Below are 8076 nucleotides of genomic sequence, written 5' to 3'. Positions count from 1 at the left end.
ATGGTAATTAATAGTTTAAAATAATTTAAAGGTATGTGTGAGACTTAATTGTTGTTATAAAAAGGTGACTTTAACTTAATAGTATATTAAAAGAATATAAGTATAATAACAAGAAAAGATAAATTATAAATTTATTAGTTTTGTGATTTTATAATTAGTTGTAATAAGTAAACTAATTCATATATAAATTTTAGTTAGATGATCAATCGTCTAATAAATTATCATTTAAATATTATTTATAATATTAAAGTATTATTTATTTAAATATAGAATATAGATTTAATTGCATTTTAAGATTATCATAAATATCAGAGATCTTTATATCATTAGATTTAATTAATATAACAGATATTACAATATTTAAATATGAAACTATCTTAATATTGATTTGAATGTTAAATGAATCTAAATTTTAAGAGTATAATGTTAATTTTAAATAAAAATGTTATGATATTACTTACCTATTTATTTAGCAACTATTTTTCTCCTACAATAATTATCAAAATCGTTTTTATAAGATATTTTAATTTAAATTGATATTAAATTTTAAATAATATTCAAAATTTCTGAAATGTGGTAAGCCATATGAAAATCAAATATATTAAAAAATAATATACTTAAAAAGTCTCACATTCTTGTGGATCACATTCTCTTATCAAATAGATAGCAAAAATTAAAATTGAACTTTTATAATATTAAAATAAAAAGCAACATAATAAAATAAAATATTTTACAAATATCTTTTAATAAAACTTTTTTCTAATAAAATAGAATATATATCCATATTATATTATATTTTATATATATAATAACACAAATTTTATAAACAAAAGATAGAATATATATCCATATTATATTATATTTTATATATATAATAACACAAATTTTATAAATAAAAATAGAGGTTAAATATTTTTTAATTATATTTTTCCACATAAAAATATTTTTAAATAAAATAAATATTAAAGTACTAAATTCTATTTTTTTAAGTAAAATATAAATCTAACAATAACATATTACATTATTCAAACTGCAGCTAACAAATGTTTTTAAACATAAATTTTATAAAACACATTATATCGTTAGCAGAGTTAAGTGTAGTTCTTCTCCCCCTACTGTGGGTGGGAGGCAAGAAAGACATGAAGAAGCGTGCGTAGCATGCGTATAGATTAGGGTTTAAGGGATTCTATGAGGCAATTTATAAAATATATATATAAAATATGCGGACCATCACGGTTTTTAATCAAAGTTTATTAATTGTAATAATAAATATATGTATTGGAGTAGACTTGGATCTCCAAAACTAGAGAGCAAACGAAACGACTTCTAAACATATGTATTACTTAAACTGGACTTCGATCCCCAAAACTTCTATTTATAAAAAAATAAAGTTTATATTACTGGACTTGGATCTCCAAAACTAGAGAGCAAACGAAACGACTTCTGATTCTAATAATTCTATGTCCAATAGACAGACAGAGAAATCATCCCCTCTCCTCTGGTAGAGTAAACCATTCGCTACGCCTCAACGTACGTACGTGTTTTCCATTCACGAAGCATGGCTGCACAATCTCCTTGCAGCGCTCCCTGCAAACCCCTCCTTATTCATTTGTTGTTATTGCTGTCCCTATTACCATTGATGCAATGCAGGCCGCTTGAGCGCAAGGTTCCAGTGCCTGAGCAGAAACCCGCTGTTGGGTTGAGAATAGATCTGGTGCATAGAGACTCATGGCTTTCCCCATTCTTTCCAGGGAATATTACGTCGACTGAAAGGGTTAAGCAAGCAGTGCAACGCAGTCAAGCAAGGGTTCAAGCACTGCATAAATCTGTAGTTCTAAAGGCTGCTGCTCAATTAGCTCATAAAAGTGCAAGAATCCAAGCTCCGATAAGTGCAGGAAGTGGAGAATTTTTGATGGAGGTAGGAATTGGTGAGCCGCCTTTATCATATTCTGGAATTCTAGACACGGGCAGTGACTTGATATGGACACAGTGTTTGCCCTGTGATTATTGCTATAATCAAACCTCTCCAATCTACGATCCTATCCAGTCCTCCACTTTCATGACCGTCCCATGCAATAGCTCTGAGTGCCAGGCAAAACCTAATATGGGTTGCAACGCTGATCATCTGTGTAATTACAGGTATGCGTATGGTGATGACTCCTTCAGCACAGGGACCCTCTCAATTGAAAGGTTTACCTTTTCATCAGAGTCAGTCGACGAGATTCAGTTTGGTTGCGGCGTAAACAATGAAGGCCACTTCGGCCAAACAGGTGGAATGGTAGGCTTCGGACGAGGTGACTTATCTTTAATTACACAGCTTGGTTCAGTAGGAGGTGATAAGTTTGCTTACTGCCTCACGTCTTTTAATGATTATCCTTCCCGAGGCAGCCCTTTGTTTATAGGTCACACTGCTACTTTCAAGGGCGCGGCTGCTGTCAGTTCAACTCCTTTTATTCAAAACAGCGCAGCATCAAGTTCCTATTATCTTTCGTTGGGAGGAATTAGCCTTGGAGGTGCACTATTGGATATCCCTGATGATTCTTTTGATATTGATCAAAAGTATGGTAGTGGCGGATTTGTGATAGACTCTGGAACCACTTTCACATTTCTGTATGACGGTGCATATCAAGTTTTGAGGAAATCCTTAATCTCTTCTTCCAGTCACTTGCAGCAAGTGGATGGGTCAGACATCGGACTAGACCTCTGTTTTAACTTTCCAGCTAATAACGATTTTAACTTTCCCACTTTAACATTCCACTTCGAGGGAGCAGATTATAATGTGGAGCCAGAAAACTACATGTACGTTGATACCAGTGGTGTTATCTGCCTGGCAATGCTACCTAGTCCAAACATGTCCATATTAGGCAATTTTCAACAGCACAACTACCAAATTCTCTATGACGTCGGCACCAACATGTTCTCTTTTGCACCCGCAGTTTGTGATGCCTTGTAAGCGTAAGCGAGCACATGGATATCATGCGTTTTCTCTCTCGTACACTATTAGAATTTTATGTTTCTTCCTAGGATTTCGTTCTGCTCAATTATCAGCATATGTAAACACTCTTTTTTAAGACTATATGCAAATATGTAATTAGCAAGGTTGTTTCTGTGATTTCAAATTCATTGAGCCATGAATTCTTTACTGTGTATGGAATATTGATCAAATTCATTAAACCATGGATTCTTAATTGTGTATGGAATATATATATAATTTAATGAAAGGCCAACGTCATTCAATGGTATATTCACGGTAATATTAATTATTAAAATAATAAAAGTTTTATTAATGGATACCTGTTTTCTCTCTCCTAGACTATTAGATTAGATGATTAAAGTGGGTTGATGCCGGTCTTTGAAAAAAAAAATTGTCATAGAATTTTATGTTTCTTCCTAGGATTTCGTTCTGCTCAATTATCAGCATATGTAAACACTTTTTTGCTCAATTATCAGCATATGTTAAGGCCCTGAACTCTGAGGTAATATACCCTGAACTGTTGTAATCTGTCCAATAAATAAAATCTCATTTACTCAACTTTGATTTTTGGCCAAAGTGGCATCGAATTGCCTAGGACAAAATCAGAAATATAATATCATTTACTGGAGTTGCCTAAGAAATATATGAGGAAATCCCTGCACATAGTGGAAGTTCAGTTGTCACGTAGTGATTGGACTATTGACGACTAGAGTTGAGATTTCGAACTACGAAAGATATGGTTCTTGAAGAAAATTTCGGTTCACACAATATGGCTCCCGAAGAACAATAGATTCACACAATGTTCTATTTCAAAAACCAGATTTCAATAGAAATAAAGTCTTTATATTTTCTTTCTTTTGCTTCTCTTTCTCGTCTCCTAACAATGTGGCCGGTGGAGAGGGCACCAACAAGATTCTGGTAAGACACTTTTGATTACTGCTCTTTTTCATTGCCCTCAGAAAATTCTAATTCTTTCAACTTGTTTGGATTTACACACATACTTGTCTGTTAAATCAAACAAATAGAGAAAACTTATTGAAATCATATAAACTTACCTAACTCAGAAAAATACAAGAAACCCAATTGAAATCAATTTTGTGAGCAAACAGTCGAACATATATGGATTCAACCCTCAACATTTCAAGAATCCGCTCTCATATGCATGAGCAAACTTTAATACATGCCATAACTGAAACCCGTAAGAACGAATTGGGGCTAAACCCAGAAAAAGTTACCATATAGAGAAGGGGAAACATAGATTACTTTGTATTGTTTAAAAGACATTGCAACAGGATTGCTCATTCCAATAATGAGAGTAATATGGCAGCCGAATCACCTATTCGGTTCTCAGTTCATACAATTACTGTCTTGTAACCCCAAGGTAAACGCAGAACAACATTATCAATTGAAATGTCGGCAAGACCAGCCATAGATTAAGCACGGAAGAGAAAAGTCATAAGTGGATGCCACTGCCTGGTTCCGAATTGTTGAGAAAAGGAATTGCTGGGCGTACTTAACCTGCCATCAGATTTATGAGGTGATTTAGAGAATTCCAGCAGAGACAGTTAAGGAAGCAAAGAAAAACACGCCTGTAACAATATAGTACCTGTAGAGTGGTGTTGGGGTCACAATGCATGCCTAAGTGAGTGAAACAACACTCTGTAATTAAATTCCATAAGCATTATCAATTTCCTTTTTCTTGCAAAGGATTCGATACTGTTTCCAGAGAAAATGGTTTCCAACAATTACCTGAGGAAGGAAGTTGACCATAGCCTTTCCTTCACCTGTGGATGCAAGGCCGAAACCTATAAGAACCACCTGCATTGACAGTGGAACAAATTAGGGCTTCTATATAGATATAATCGTCAATGAGGGAAAAAGCAGGAAGCCTAATCTCTTCAAAATATACAACAGTAAACATACTCTGTGTATTCGTAAAGGAGACAATCTCCAGTGAACTTAACTTTTTTAGGCCATGGAAACCAAACATGCAAATTGCAAAGGGAGCAAAATGACTGAATGAACCTCGTCCTCTGAGCCAGATGGGGAATTGATTACCTCAACCAACCCGCCCTGAATGTTGAACGTCGGATTAGTGAAAGTCCATCGCACGGTACGTTGAACTCCAAAGTGTCCAAGATCATGAGATATTTCTAGATACGCATATAGTGAGATAAAGAGTTGAGTTTAATAAAGTCAGGTGTACGTTCGTGGAGGGAGGAGTGTAAATATTAGTCATTAACCTTATTAGTCAACAGTAACATCAACGCATTCGGAATGGAATCTTTGAAAGTGTATGATAGCCTGATATCAAGTGATAAAAGGTGTATTATAACCATGTACTAATTCCTATAACTACAAAAGTTCAATTTTTATTAAGTCAATGGGTGAGTGTCCAACTCACCTTGCCCTACAACATTTCTTATAGATAAATATTAATAGATATATTTGGGTATCAAAATATTAATAGTTTCAGATGTTTAATCTAAAGAAAATCATTCTTCATTCTTCATCACCACTTGATTTTTGGTGGGCGTTGGCATGTCTTTAGCCAAATAGTACTGTTAACATCTCTCACATATTACTCATTATGTCTATTTAACATGAAAAATCATTGAAATTGTATTTTTCACATCATCATATAATTTCCACATGAAATTATATTTTTCTTGGTTCCATTGTAAGGCTCCATCTTTAGGCCCAATTTTTTTTAAGGTTATCTTTTGTATTTCAATTTGGCTAATGTGTCGATATGTTCAGCTTACAACCATAAACTAACAAGGACCCGGTGTGGAAGTTTTATTTTCTGTTGATATTCCATTTATCAAATCATAAGTATATATGACTTACGAGGTTTATGGTAATACATTGATACTCTGATATCGATTTGCTTATGATAATTCACTTATGAGGTTTATGGTAATACATTGATACTTTGATATCAATTTACCTATGATAATTCACGGATTGACCATATAGTAATGTCAATTGTAGGGAAGGTGGTTGTTAAGTGATGTTCATTATATTGACTTGATATAAAAATACTTAAGCATTAAAGCTTCTAGCTATGAGATGTGTTGATATGTGTAATTCCCCACCACATTACTTAGTTTTGGGTACTTTTTTGATATAGGACCTAGTGCTAAGGGTTCATACTTTGAAAAATTCATGTATGGTTGTGTAGATCTCAACATCTTGGAAATGTGGGTTCAACACTTGATTATCTCTTTGTAGCCCTGTAAGTGAAAAGGTAACAAAATAAGTTTGGGATTATATATTGTAGAGATGAATAGTCTATTAGCATGGACGTGGGATTTCAAACCCAAGGGGTTCCCACTCAACTAAAAAAGCTCTACATACAACAAACTCACAATGAGGCCGAGCTTAGTCTCACAAAAACAAATTCTAACATTAGGACACCAATCCATACATTGATGTGTGGTGATAAAGTTGGGTTCTTTGGGTGAAACCCATGAGGTTAGGGTTCAAATCACATTGAGTATATTGTCCTACTATGGTGTGCAGCTCAAGGAGTAGACTCCCCCTAGCGTGAGCCTCAGCTCTTGCCAAAATCATTAAAATATCATAAGAAATTAGTATATCTCACTTGCAGGTTGTTGGATGTACTCTTGGTGTTATAGTGGCATCTATAAGAATTGATCCTCAGTCTTCCTTAGATTAGGTACCGATTCACCACGTTGTTAAAAAAAACATTAGGACACTAATCCAACATTAGGGTTCATAAGATGATTCTTTCATATTTTTCTCTTCTTTTAAAGTATATTTCTAATGCCCCTCAACTCTCATGCCAAATTATCTCATTTATTATTATTGTCATTTTTTAAAAGTCCCTTATTTTATTATTTTCCTCTAACCTCTGTATTTTATTTTATTTTTTAACTTCCCTTTATTTATTACTCTCTTCTAACTTCTTTTATTTTATCATTTTCCTATAACGTCTCTTACTTTATTATTTTCCTCTAACCTTCCTTATTTTATTTGTTTCTTTTATTTCAATTGTTAATTAGATATTTATTTTTTATGCTTCGTTTACGAGGGTTCTCATGAATATATTTTTTCTTAGTTTTAAAATTTTGTTTCTTTTATTTCATGCACAACTCCTCCCTTTAAATGTAGAACCATATCAACATTTTATTTTCATTATTTATAAATTATAATATTCCCCCACATGTTTTAGGATGGATAAAATACTTAATGAAGTTAAATTATATTTTTTCTTAGTTTTAAAAATTTGTTTCTTTTATTTCATGCACAACTCCTTTCTTTAAAACTAGAACCAAATCAACCTTTTCTTTCCATTATTTCTAAATTATAATATTCCCCCCACATGTTTTAGGATGGATAAAATACTCAATTAAGTTAAGTTTACTTTATTTGATTTTTTTTTAAAGTTTCATTTATTTCTATCTCCATAATTGTCTTTTCTAAAGATTTTCTAATTTCCAAATAAAATATAACTCTAAACTCACTTTTGACATGTATTGTCTGAATTTAGTGCATGGACACAATAACTTCAAATTCAATCTACCTTTTTATATCCCAATACCAATGGTGCCAAGTTGATTGTTCCCTTCAATAATTGCTCAGATAGTTCTAAGGGTGTTAGAATACTTTCCTTTCAAACACCTTTTTGTGTTGAGATACCAAGAGTGTCAATTTCTTTGTGCCCTTCAAGAACTCCTCACATTGTTCCAAGGGTGCTAAAACACTTTCCCTTCAAGCGTCTATGACTAATATAGAAATTTATTTAATTTGAATGAATGTCAAGTAGCTATAAATATACATTTATTTCTCTCATTAGATAGACCGATTTCTTAATGACCTTTGTTTATTTTTAGCAGAACTCTTTGTGTAATTACATCTATAATATCATTGTAAGAATTAAGCTTATGCTTTTGAGAATGATCTCTAATGAGAAATTTGAGTACATCAGTGGTCAAATGATACGTTAAGAAATTGGTCCAATATAGAGTGGGGCGCACAATAAAAACTAAAAACATACCCATATTAGTGATGAAGTTATATCTTTCCAAGGTTTATGACTAGATTTCATGGAACGTTTCAAAAAAAGTATTAATTTT

General features: G+C 32.7%; 1 pseudogene; it reads left to right on the top strand.

Moving 5' to 3' along the window:
- Positions 1–1558: 1558 nt before the first annotated feature.
- LOC149263580 (aspartic proteinase nepenthesin-1 pseudogene) lies at positions 1559–2953 on the top strand (annotated as a pseudogene).
- The last annotated feature ends 5123 nt before the right edge of the window (positions 2954–8076 follow it).

This window comes from Pinus tabuliformis, chromosome 6, assembly GCF_031772625.1.
Source record: "Pinus tabuliformis cultivar Carrire ecotype Pingquan chromosome 6, CPIR1, whole genome shotgun sequence".
In the NCBI taxonomy this organism is placed as follows: domain Eukaryota; kingdom Viridiplantae; phylum Streptophyta; class Pinopsida; order Pinales; family Pinaceae; genus Pinus; species Pinus tabuliformis.
The sequence above is the reverse complement of the archived record's forward strand: the minus strand, read 5'-3'. Positions and strand labels throughout refer to the sequence as shown.